We start from the raw sequence: 13,292 nt of genomic DNA on the forward strand, positions 1-13,292 counted from the left end.
CCTTATATTCTAAGCGGGATATCCTTCATGATAGTGGCAGACATCAATCTTATTGATTGACTATCGTGATAAAGATAAGAAAGATGGCGATGAGAAAATAGGTGCATGGTCAGCAGTGATTGATGTGCTACTAATCACTTTTTTCCCTGGTAATAACGTCTTTGATTCCTCCCCCATCCCCCATAATTCAGTATCTTTCCTACCTTCAAAGATCTTGAAAATGAATTCCTCTGGCACAGATTTCCTTCTCTGGCTTAGTCCAACTACTCTTCCTGTCTTCCATAGCCCTCTTTCCATTTGTTCATGAGACTAGTCAGGGTCTGAGGTATTTTCATTGAAATTGGTGGTTCTCCATCAATGATGATGAAAATAGTTTGTTATAGAAATGCTAATAATCTGTTCCATTTTCATCCCTTTGTCGTCTTCCTTCTTATTTTATTTCTCAACACTCTGAAGATGATCTAGTTTAATTGGGACTCACGCCAAACTTTTGCCAGACTCAGTTTCCCTTCCACTACTTATCACTGTTATCTCTTATAATTTTCTTCCATGATGTTTCTTAAAATACATTTGTATTGATATCTCTAGTTTTTACACCATCTACATTCCCAGTGAACCTCTCCTTCCTCACCCCTCCAGAGATCAATATTTTATAACAAGGAATGAAAAAGAGGAAAAAAACCAGTTCAGCAAAACTAACCAACATGTGGAAGATGTCTGACATTATATTTGTTTTTGTTGTTGTTGTTTTTGCAGGGCAATGAGGGTTAAGTGACTTGCCCAGGGTCACACAGTTAGTTAAGTATCAAGTGTCTGAGGCTGGATTTGAACTCAGGTCCTCCTGAATCCAAGGCCAGTGCTTTATCCACTGCGCCACCTAGCTGCACCTATGTCTGACATTATAAATGTTCCACTTTGAAATGTCCAATATTATATATTCCAGACCTACAGTCCTCTTCCACCTCCTAGAATGTTTTGTGAGTGAATTTATATGCTAAGTCAACATCGCCCATGGTTGCCATGTCTCTCCACTTGTGGAGGATATCAGGTATTTGATGGCTGAGGAGATTTCTGGCCTCTTTTGACAGCCACTTTGTATCTATCTGTTACATTTCTGTAAGAAATGGTGAATTTGTTCTAATATCTATCCCTCTGTCCATTCTTCATTAGGGATGCTGAATAACTTTCTTCACTTATATAGGCATTGTTAGGGCAGCTAGGATGGAGCACTGGTCTTGAAGTTGGGAGGATCTGAGTTCAAATCTCACCTCAGACACTTACTAGCTGTGTGACCCTGAGCAAGTCACTTAACCCCAACTGCCTTAAACATCCAGGGCCATCTCCAGTTGTCATGGTGTTTATCTTGCCACTGGACCCAAATGACTGTGGAGGAGAGAGTGTGAGGCTGGTGACTTTGCACAGCCCTCCCTCACTTAAATCCAATTCCCTGCAAGTCATGACATCACCCCAATGTAATGGTCCTCTTCAAGAAGGAAGGACAGGGCAGCTAGGTGGCGCAGTGGATAGAGCACTGGCCCTGGAGTCAGGAGGACCTGAGTTCAAATCCGGCCTCAGACACTTAACACTTACTAGCTGTGTGACCCTGGGCAAGTCACTTAACCCCAATTGCCTCACAAAAAAAAAAAAAAAGAAAGAAAGAAGGACAAACAACAACTTTAGGCATCGAGTAGATGCGGTGAGTCGGGATATCAGTGTTTGCTTCCTGGCTGCTATGCCTAGGAAACCATGGTGAAGTCAATCTGTGAGAGATGATGCCCCTTCCTCTCTCAACCTCCTAGGGTTTCCTTATAGTATAAGGAAAACACTTTGAAAACCTTAAAGCCCCATGTAAATGTGAGTTTTGGTTCCTGTTATCACTAGATCAGGTTTACCAAGAGATGAGTCCCTTCCCCTGGTTCCAGGTCCAGGCTCTCCAAAGACTATTGTGTAACCCCAGATTAGAAGAGATAATGGTGTTTTAGTTCATTTAATCAACCGATTTTTAATGAGCAACAGATCTACAAGCAAGGCACTGAGGTAGAGGAAGGAGAGGGAATAAGCATTTATGTAGCCCCTATTATGTGTCAAGGTAGGTGCTGTCATTATCCCCATTTTATAGTTGAGGAAACTGAGGTAAGCAGAAGCTAAGTAACTTGCCCAGAGTCACACAGCTAGGAAGTAACTGAGGGCAAATTTTTTTTGGGGGGGTGGGGCAATGGGGCAATGCCCAGGGTCACACAGCTAGTAAGTGTTAAGTGTCTGAGGCTGGCTTTGAACTCAGGTCCTCCTGAATCCAGGGCCAGTGGTTTATCCACTGTGCCACCTAGCTGCCCTGAGGGCAAATTTGAACTCAGGTCTTCCCAACCCCAGGACCAGAGCTCTGTGCATTTATGGTGCCACTAGCCCTAATGGTAGGTATGATAGCTACTGTGCTTATTAGTTAGTGCCTGACTCTTCCTGACCCCATTTTGGGGTTTTCTTAGCAATGATACTAGAGTGGCTTGTTATTTCCTTCTTCTATAAAGAGATGCTTGAGATGGTAGGTGTCCTGGGAAAAGTCCTGGACTTGGAACCAAGATACTCATGTGTAAATCCACTTTTAAGCTCTGTTACCCTGAGCAAGTCACAGCTTTTTTTGAATCTCAGTTTCCTACTCTGTAAAATGGGGCCAATAATACTTGCCCTTTCTACTTGGCAGAAAGTGTTTTACAAACCTTTAAGGTCTGAAAAAAAAATAAATGGGAGCTCATATTATTAGAATCCCTGCCCTCAAGGAGCTCACAGTCTAATTAGAGAAATAGAGAGGGGATGGTGACTAGATCTGCGATTTTGTTGGTACAAACAACTCCTTTTCCCAGTGTAGCTTCTTCTCGGCAACTTATAAGAAAGTTGCCTAGAGCTCAGAGAGGTTAAAGCAACTTGCCCAGGGTCACACAGCCATTAGGTGTCAGAGGCAGGATTTGAACCTTAGTCTTCCTGGATCCAAGGCTAGCATTCTGTCTGCTATGCCATATCATGCCATGCCATGCCACCTCTCTATGGACAGAAAATTAAGACCACGAGCTAGCTTAGGACAAATGCTGAGATAGTGCTGCCATTATGTAATGGGAGTCTACCCAAAGGCCTCTGGAGTGGATTGCTTCCCTGGCTCTGACGCCGCCGTCTTGCTTCATGCCTATTGGTTACTCTGATCTCCATCTGTGCCTTAATTTCTCTCCTTATAAAGAGAGATTGTTTGTGGTATTTAAACACTCATTTCTCCCTCCTATGCCCTTGGGTTTGGCACGGGCCTTAGAGATAGATACATCATTTCAGGGGTAGCTAGGTGGCGCAGTGGATAAAGCAGCAGTCCTGGATTCAGAAGGACCTGAGTTCAAATCTGACCTCAGACACTTGACATTACTAGCTGTGTGACCTTGGGCAAGTCACTTAACCCTTATTGCCCTGCAAAAACAAAACAAAACAAAACCCAACAAACAAACAAACAAACAACCCAAACAAACAACAAGAGATACATCATTTCCATGAACTGCACATGATGACTTTTCTGTTCACATGGTGGGAACTTTATGAGGATTCAGTCATCTGAGCTGACAAGTTTCTTCCCTGTCACCCCTGCTGCTGCTGCTGCTAGAGGCTTGGGACCCAGTGAGGTCCCTTGGCCCTATCTTCTCTGGGGCCAGGCAGCCCCATCTTTCACCCTTGCTATTTGGGGCTCTGCAGCCTTCAAAAGAGGAGAATGTATTTTCTTCCTCACCTCCTTCCATCTCATCCTCAGAAAACTGATTAAATCAGGCCCCTACATTGCCTTTGGGAAAGGTTTCTAAATGGACTATTCTATTCCATTCACTATCTTGGTAATTTCCCAGATAACTCCCTTCCCACCCACCAGTACCCTATGTGTGTGATTTCCCTGATTTGAACACCTGGAGGATGTACCGTTTCCCATTTTAATGTATTACACACATAGCACTTAATAAATGCTTTCCATTCACTCACTCACTCATTCATTCATTTGGGTTCTTCATTCACCCATCAAATCCCTCCGATGGATGAAAGCTGAATACAGCAAATCCTCTTCTTACCTGTGTGATCTTGGACACTTCACTGTATTCTCAGGTTCCTTCCAGCCCTGTGGGCTTACATCTTCCTAAGTCCACTGATCACAGAATTTGGAGCCAGAAAATCGGATTTCAGATTCTAATTTGGACACCCTTGGTGCTTCATGTGTAAAATTGAGGAGACTGAATGAGATCACTAATGTCCCTTTAAAAGCTCAAAATCTGTGTTCTGATCTATGAAGCTCAAAATCTGTGTTCTGATCTATGTTACTTGAGGGCAAATCACTTTTCTTCTCTGTGCCTCAGTTTCCTCTTCTGCAAAATGAAGGGGTTGGTCTAGATGATCCCTAAGGTTCTTCCCAGTTTAAAACCCCATCATCCCACTGCTGTCTGAGTTTGGGTCAGGTTTGATCTGGTTTGGAGATCTCCCAGAACACCCCCAGGGTGTAAGAAAGACTGTAGAATTTCCCTGGAGCACATTAAATCATCATCACTTTTACTAAACCCTCCAGGCTCATCAAAGAATGAGTTTAACCTTTAGAACTGAGGAGGGGGATCCAATTAGAGCAATTGGCTTTCTGATGACCTAAGGCTGAACTGCTTCGGGCTTATTACTGACTTGAAAACAAAGGATTGAATGAAAACGAGCCCAGTAGTGATTTAAACTGTCAATAGGATATTGTGGAAAGAGATCCGATCTGAACTTGGAGACTCACAGGACCCGAAGTTCAAATTCCAGGCTCCCACTTACTACCTTCGAGAACTCTGGCTGCTCATTTAGCCTCTGTACCTAAGTGTCCCCCCCTCCCCTTTTTTAAAGTATTTTATTATTTTCCAGTTACATATAAGGACAGTTTTCAACATTTGTGTTTTGGGTGGTTTTTTTTTTTTTTCAGGGCAATGAGGGTTAAGTGACTTGCCCAGGGTCACCAGCTAGTAAGTGTCAAGTGTCTGATGTTGGATTTGAACTCAGGTCCTCCTAAATCCAGGGCCGGTGCTTTATCCACTGCGCCACCTAGCTGCCCCTTGAGCCTTCTTTAAAATGAGTGAGGTTGCATTCTTTAATCCTGTGAACAATCAGGGAGCAGTGTGGCCTGCTGGTTGGTGTGTAGGAGCGAGGGCGGTTCAGATCCCACACTTAGGGACTGTGAGACCACTGGCAGTCTCTTTACTGGCTGAGCTTCAGCTTCCTTTTGCGTAAAACGAACCAGTTGAACTAGATGGCCTCTAAGATCCCTTCCTCCTGCTTGAGCTCTATGGCAATGCCTTTGGAGACGGTGGGAGCCTGGCTTTTGACATAAATGCCCCAGCATCCCTGAAATGACCCAAACACGCCCAGAGGTTTTGTTTTCTACCAGCCTCCCCCAAGCCAGGTTTCTAAACCAGCTTTCTTTGACTTATTCACCCTATTTCTGATGTCAAGGGGATGGGGGTGGGGGCTCAGTAACCTCTAGAATCCCATCAATTACATCTGAATTACTACAGGGTCAAGTCTCCAGATGTTGTGATATTGTCCCTTACTCCACCCCTCCTTTTTGCCCATCCCCACCAAGAAGCCATCATCTTGTCCACTTGGATGTTGAACTCTGACCCTTACTGACTGGGGTTGTGGACTCTGTGCATCTGGTATATAAGGAGGCAGTTGAACTAGATTATTTCTTAAATTGCTTTCCAGGTCTAAATCAAAGCTCCTGCCTGTATGACCTTGGGCAAGTCATTGAACCCCTTAGAGTCTCAGTTTCCTTCTCTGAAAAAAAATGAGTGGATTGGATGGGATAATAGCTGACATCCCTGAGAGCTCTTGCTTCCACTTCTCTATAGCTCCCTCAGAGGTGTCCTGTGTCCCTTAAGCCCCCAGATGAAGAAACAGTAAGCTAAATGCCCCCTGTCAGTACAGGGACATGGAAGGCCTGTCTGTTCAGCAATGGTCAAACCTCTGCTATTTGCAGGGGGTGTTTTTGACCCTTCCTGCTTAATATTTATTAAATGCAGAGCCTTTAGCTGCAAACCAAAGCCCTTCCCCACCCTTCAATGTTGTTTCTATGCCCATTCACTTTCTGAGAAAGATTTTGATAGATAAAGTAGTGACTGAATTGTAGATGCACCTATCTAAACCTGCTTAACAAAGTTTCTTTTCACTTTCTGTCTTGTCTTTTCTTCAATGCTTAAGACTTGTGAGCCACCAATTACTCCTCCCTTGAGCAGTGAAAAGGTAAGACGTTCAAGTGTATCTCCGCTGCTTCTGCTTAGCCAAGTTCATTTTGGTTTTCTGCATTCTCCTTCCATGCTTAAGATTTCTGAGTCATTAATTCATCCTTTCTCCTACAATCAAAAGGTAAGATGTTCAAGTGTATCCTTTCTTTGCTTCTGCTGTTCCTCACTTTGGATTGATAAACAGGAGTCATTCATAAAGTCCAAGCTGCATTAATCTTCCAGAGGAAGAATTCAATCCATCCAGTATCAGGACTGTGTGCTAAGTGCTAAAGATGCAAAAAGAAAAGGAAAAAAAATCATCTTCTCTACCCTCAAGGAGCTTACTTCCTATTGAGGGGCTACATTATATCCTCAGAGAAGTAAATACTAAATATATACAAAGTACCAACTAAGAGATGGGGAAAGGCTTCATGTAGAGTTTGTAGAAAGTTAGGAATTCTATGAGGCAGAGGCCAGGTAAAAGTACATTCTAATTATGGGTGTGTGTGGGGGGATCATCTCTGCAAAGGCCCGGAGATAGGAAATGGATGTTATGTATGGTAAATAGTCAGCAGGTTAGATTGACTGGAATGGAGAGTGTAATAAGGGGAGTGATATGAAATAAGACTGGTTGACACAAGAGATGAGGGGAAACACCTTTCTCCACCTACTTCAAAGGGATAGGTTCCTGCTGGGAAGTGCACATAGAGATCAATCAGCTGTGTTGAGTGGTTTAGGTGTAGATCAATCAGAGGTGTGATAAATCAGCTGTGATGAGTTAATTAGGGAGGTGTAGAAGGATTGATTGCCTAGCAGCAGTGAGTGCCTAGTTGAGGTTATGTAATATAAATTTGTAGTGGACACATTCAGAATGTTTGCTTGACTTTCTCCACCATGATTTAGCAGCACATATGTCCAAGAGAAGGGAGCAGGTGGTGGGAGTGATCCCAGCTTGTCAAGGCACAATGGGCAATATGATGAAGGAGAATATGGATGAAGAATAGAGCTTATGAGAGATGGAAAACCAGATTGTGATCAGATAAGGGAATGTCAGGCTTTATAATGTGGGAGTGGTGCATTTGTGGGTGATGGAAAGATCCGGAGCCATCTTTGTGATGGTCAAGGTGGGATGGAGAACTCAATCATGGGAAATGAAGAGGCTGAGGAATTGGGAGGTTGGGGTGTTTGAGGGACTATCAAGATGTATATTGCAGTTTTAGTATGAAGTGCAGAGAGAGATTTTGAACCAGCTACTGAACTTGTTGGGGAAGGAAGGGGAGGGTCCTGGGAGTTTATAGACAACAGCTACCAGGATTTTGATTGGGTGGTAGAGGTGGACTACATGAATCTCAAAGGAGGCAAGGTTACTTAATGATGGTGAAGACTGGAGAACCTGGACATAGCAATGGGGAACAAAGAGCATTTTAACTCCCCTACCTTGACCGATGATTTGAGGGGGGAAAGTAAAAGTGCAACCAGTGTTGGAAAGGGCGGCCAGGAAGGCTGCATCCTAAGAAGGAAGCCAGGTCTTTGTGACTGCTAGAGGATGGAAAGAGTGTGTAAGGAAGAGTTTTAAGGTGAAAGCAAGTTTGTTGCCTATGGAGCAGGCATTCCAGACAGCACAGTGGAAGAGGTAGGTGGTGTTTGGTTTGGGATTTTGGGGAAAGGGTGGATGGGGATGGGAATAAGAAATTGGGTAACAGGAGATAGGGAATGGGGTGCCTCTTTTTCTCCATTAGAAGGTCAGGATTTGAAGGGGATCTTGAGGAGTACAAAAAAGGTAAAGGCTGAAATATGTTCCTAAAGAATCAGAGTTCTGAGAACTTGGTATATCACTCTCTTAGAGTTATAAAGAAAAAAAGCAGGGAAGCAACACCACCAACCACAGGAAAAATCAAACTGTTGAAAGTTTGATGCCGGTATAGAATTTGTATGTATGTATAAAACATAGTGGGTATTTAATAAATATTTTTTGAATGAATGGGGATGGAAGAAATTATTTTTCTCTCCTTCCTGTCTATGGATAAAAGACACACCATGAAACATTGTCCATGGGGAATTGAATGTGTGTGCTTTTCAACTATCTCTCTTCCCTCTAGACTCATCCTGTATCACCTCACTCTATATGGTCCCCACTCAATGTGGTAGACACAGAACTCCATTATCTTGACTCTGACACTTTGTCTTTTGCTCAATTTCCCCGTTACGTTGGCCCACTGATTTTTTTACCTAGCTTCTAAGGAGAAAATCTTAGAGTTCTTTAAAGTTCTAAGTAGTATGAATCCAGGGTGGGCCCTTTGAGCATGTGACACAAGGATGTATCCCTGGGAGGTAGGGATGGTGGTAGGCATTGACTTTTGGTGGGGTAGGCAGCAATGAGTCATGAGTATTCAAGATTTCTCCCAATATTGTTCATGCCCATGGACCACCTAACTAATTGGCTGTGTATACCAAGCAGGCAGTACCACCATTCCTTGACAATGTTGCCATGGCCAACCTCCTTCCACCCAATAGTTGTTACTCTTGAAAAAGAGTTTCAAGAAGGATCTTATACCTTTGACTTAAGAATAATATTTTACTGGGGAAGGCTTCCTTCTTTGGATTAGAAGACATACATTTAGATACAGATAGCTGAAGGAGGCACCCAAGTCCCTTCTGGATACGATCCCTTTCAGACTGGATTTCCCTTAGGGAAGGGCTGAACCATGGTATCACACAGAGTGAACATGTAGGCAGACAGGGTGTAAAGTAAGTTTTAGGCATCCCTTACTTTCCTAGCTTGCCAGATATTCCTTCCTCTGTCTTGAAAATGGCATGTTGTTGTTATTATTGTTGAGTTGTTTTAATTGTGGCTGACTCTTCATGACCCCATTTAAAGATACTGGAGTGATTTGCCATTTCCTACTCCAGCTCATTATATAGATGAAGAAACTGAAGCAAACAGGGTTAAGTGACTTGCCCAGGGTCACACAGCAAGTAAGTGTCTGAGGCTAGTTTGTATTTAGTAATATGAGTCTTCTTGACTCAAGGCCTGACACTTTATCACTGTTCTACCTAATGGTCCTTGAAAATAGTCCCTTAGAAATCATAATCTTTTGAATTGTAGATAAGGAACAATTCCTCCAGAATTTCCATTATCTGGGATTTAGTGGGTGGAGAGGACAGTGTTGAATGAGAGATCATGAAAAAAAAAAAAGAAATTTAATGCCTTCTGTGGAAGAGACTACAAAGGGCTTGTAGGATGTTAAAGAGATCTGGAGGGGGAGAAATCCAGGACAGAAGCCAAAGTTTGGCCACATTAGGCTTACCAGGTACTGGTATCTACAGGTTTTCTTTGCCAACTCTGATGCCAGCATCTCTCCTTACAATATCTGATTGGTGCAGCTGTTCACAAAACTGGTAGTAGTCTCTGAATTTACATTCATTCCAACACACTTCTGCCCTACAAAGTGAACCTAAATATATGAACAGCATTTAATATGCCTAAAGGATAAACTAATAAGAAATAGAAAGCAAAATGGTCGTTGCTGTGCCCCTTTAATTAATTAAATTAATGTGCCCCTTTCAGATCTAGACATTCAACCAAAGGGACCAAGATCTTCCCGAGTTCCTCCAGTAATGTCCCAATACTGGAAGATAAAGTACCACTGGGTTAACTTACTTTAGAAATGGCCTTCTTCTCTTGCCCAGGGAAGGTGGTGGTCAGACAGGATAGAATGGCTGTTAGGATTTTGTTTTTTTCATTTTTCTTTCATGCCTACGAACACTTCATGGTCTTAGAAACCGTACTTGCATTCTCAAAGTGTTACCAATTTTTCCCACTTCTGCTTGTGAAACACTGGATGAAAGCTGATCCTGGATGAAGAGATCCAGTAATAGTTCTGTGAATTGAATTTTCCGTTTTAATTGAAATTCTTAGAGAAGGAACGAGCTGATAATCAGCAAATGCTGAAGTAGCATTGTACTAGGCACATTGGGTGCAGAAGAGAGAGTACCAGAAAGAGCATTGGACTTGGAATCAAGAAAGGGCTGGATTCAAATTCTGGTTCTGATGCCCACTAAATGGGCAAGTCACACTATAAGCAGCAATCTCCTCATCTGCAAAACGGGGGGAGAATGAGACTTGTATTCCCTTCTTTCCAGTGAAGAAAATGGTGTTGGGTCAGCCTTAAAGCAACACAGAAATTGGAGTTATTATTTCTATGTATAAGACATGATCTCAGGCACTTAGGAGCTTCTTTCAAGTTGAAGAGATAAGACTAACACAATGACTGTGAAGAGTATAATTATAATTAATTGCTAATTTACATATAAAGCTTCTAGGAGTTGAGAATATCAATATGGCCTGGAGTAGCCAGGGTAGGGAGGTTGTACCTACGTGGAGATGGACTTTAAAGTATAGTTAGATGTCAGACACAGATGAGAGGAGAAATTTAGTCAATATTAGAAAACAGAATGAGCATGACATGATGGGGAGGTGGTCCTAACAGCCAAAATAACTTGATGAGAGATGAGGTTTGAATTAGAAGATGGCAGAGTGGGGAAATGGGATTTTTAATCCAATCCAATAAACATCTATAATCTACTGCAAGAATTCCCAAACTGTGTTATGCATCTTTCACTGGGTACAAGAAGCTTGTCAAGGTATACAGGGAATACTTGATAAATAGCTACGTAATGCTATTGAAATTAATCTACCTGGTGTCTTATGCACAGATTCATGGTAAATTCTAGCATTTATTTCCTTTTACACTGAATAGGGCACGGGGGAAGGTTCTACAGAGAGCCACAGAGTATAGGGATAGAGAAGGGCTAGGAGTCCCAAGATTCTAATCAAGGTACTGAGGATATACATTGATGAGAAATAGCCCCTACCTTCAAAGAGTTTACATTTTATTGAGTGAGAGAGGGTGGTGATGCAATATGGAAACTGATAGGCCTATACACCGTTTGAAAAACAATTGAAGGGGCAGCTAGGTGGAAGTGGATAGAGCACTGGCCCTAAAGTCAGGAGACCCTGAGTTCAAATCCGGCCTCAGACACTTAACACGTACTAGCTGTGTGACCCTGGGCAAGTCACTTAACCCCAAATTGCCTCACCAAAAAGAAAGAAAGAAAAACAATTGAAGCCCTAAAGCTTTGGGAGGGAAGGAATCAGAAAAGACTTCTTTTTAATGTGGTGAGCCTTGAGGGATGCCAGGGATTGCAAGAGGTAGAAATAAGGAGGGAGGGAGCTTATTCTAGTATATGGAAAGACAGTGGGAATGGACATGAGATAGAAATAAGAAGCATTTTGTAGGAAAAATTGATGAGTCCTAGAGTGACTTGGAGGATGAAAGAGAGTTGGAATTAGGGCTTTGACTCATGAGCTTGGTCTAATAATCTATTAGCAATAGTCTGAGAAAACCTCTCTTAAACTTATATCTGACAGCGATTGTTCCCTGATCTCCCAGCAAATCCCCCACTACAGATGTAATCTTGTTGCTTACCAATGGAAGGTGTCTTCTTGAGTAATAGATTGCTAGCACGGGGGTGATATTTATAGGCTATTTAACTGAAGGTGTTGACCTAGGCTAGGAGGTTGTTCCTGGTCCTCCTGCCCACCACTTCATAAGTAAGATCTCATTTATAGAAAAGGTGATTTATCACGACTTTCATATATGCTGGAAAAACAAAGTGTGTAAAGAACACACTCATGTTACTAATCATAACATGAGATTGGGCCAGAAGTCCAGCAAGTTAGTTTATCAAGTGCTACAGATGCCAATGAACTGAGCCCAGAGTTGAACATGAGGCTGAGACTGGGTTGGATTTACTTTTGGAAAAACGCCTAATACCTTTAGCCATCCCAAGCTGATTTTTGCCAAGTCCCATCTTAATGCCAGTATTCTTTCTGAGATGGTAATGTATTATGGGACAGCACAGAAAAATCAAAACTGCAGGGGACCTAAAAGGCAACCACAAGTTGGCATGGTGGGTCATTGGGGACATCATATGTCAACAATGAGTTGCTCATGAGGAGTGGCCCGAAAGATGCCTACCAGGGCATGTGTGATGGGAAAAGATCTCAGACAACTGGTAAGAGTGAGAGGTGATAGAGAGAATACCAGGCCTTCTACTTGTGTCTACAAAATACTAAAAGAGAGAGACACGAAGGCTTCTAGTAAGCTTGGTGAAATTTCTCTGAGAACCTATGGCTTAAAAGAGCTGGAGAAAGATCACATAGATCTTGTATGTGTGTGTGTGTTGTATCCTAATTTTCATTACCCTATTTGGAGTTTTCTTGGCAAAGATACTGGAGTGGTTTGCCATTTCCTTCTTCAGCTCATTTTTACAGATGGGGAAACTGAGGCAAACAAGGTTAAGTAACTTGTTCAGGGTCACCCAGGTAGTAAATGTCTGAGGCTGGATTTGAATTCAGGTCTTCCTGACTCCAGGCCAAGCCCTCTATGTGCTGATCCACCTAACTGCCCTGACACAGATTTTAGTAGTCATTAAATAGGAGATGGCAGGCTCAAGATGGAGAATGTGGGGGTGGGGGCTGTGATCTCCCAAGGTGCCTCTAGGCCAATGAGACTGTGGATCCATCAATGTGTAATCATCAGTAGATTCTGTTTAACCATTAGTTCTGATAGTATTTGGGCTCTGGAAGGTGATGGTGGCTAGATTTTGTTTTCTTTTTTTTAGGCTGGGGTGATTGGCGATTTTCAACCTTGGTCACCCTGGTTATCAGGAGTTTGCTTGGGAATGTCCTTATCTTAGAGATCACAGATTACAGACATTTTGGAGCCAGAGGAGAATTTGGGATCATTTGTCCAATTCCCATACTTTTATAAATGGGGAAACTGAAGCCCAGGAGAGACATCACTTGCCCAGTGTTAGGAAGTCAAAGAGCAAGTTCATAGATCCAGAACAGGGACAGAGCTTAGAGGGCATGGAGACCAATTTTCACATTTTACAGATGAGGAAACTGAGGTTAAGAGGTCCAAAGGGTAGTAGGTAACACAGTTAGGATTTGAACTCAAATCCTATGACTTG

Source organism: Dromiciops gliroides, chromosome 2 (genome assembly GCF_019393635.1).
Source record: "Dromiciops gliroides isolate mDroGli1 chromosome 2, mDroGli1.pri, whole genome shotgun sequence".
Classification (NCBI taxonomy): Eukaryota; Metazoa; Chordata; class Mammalia; order Microbiotheria; family Microbiotheriidae; genus Dromiciops; species Dromiciops gliroides.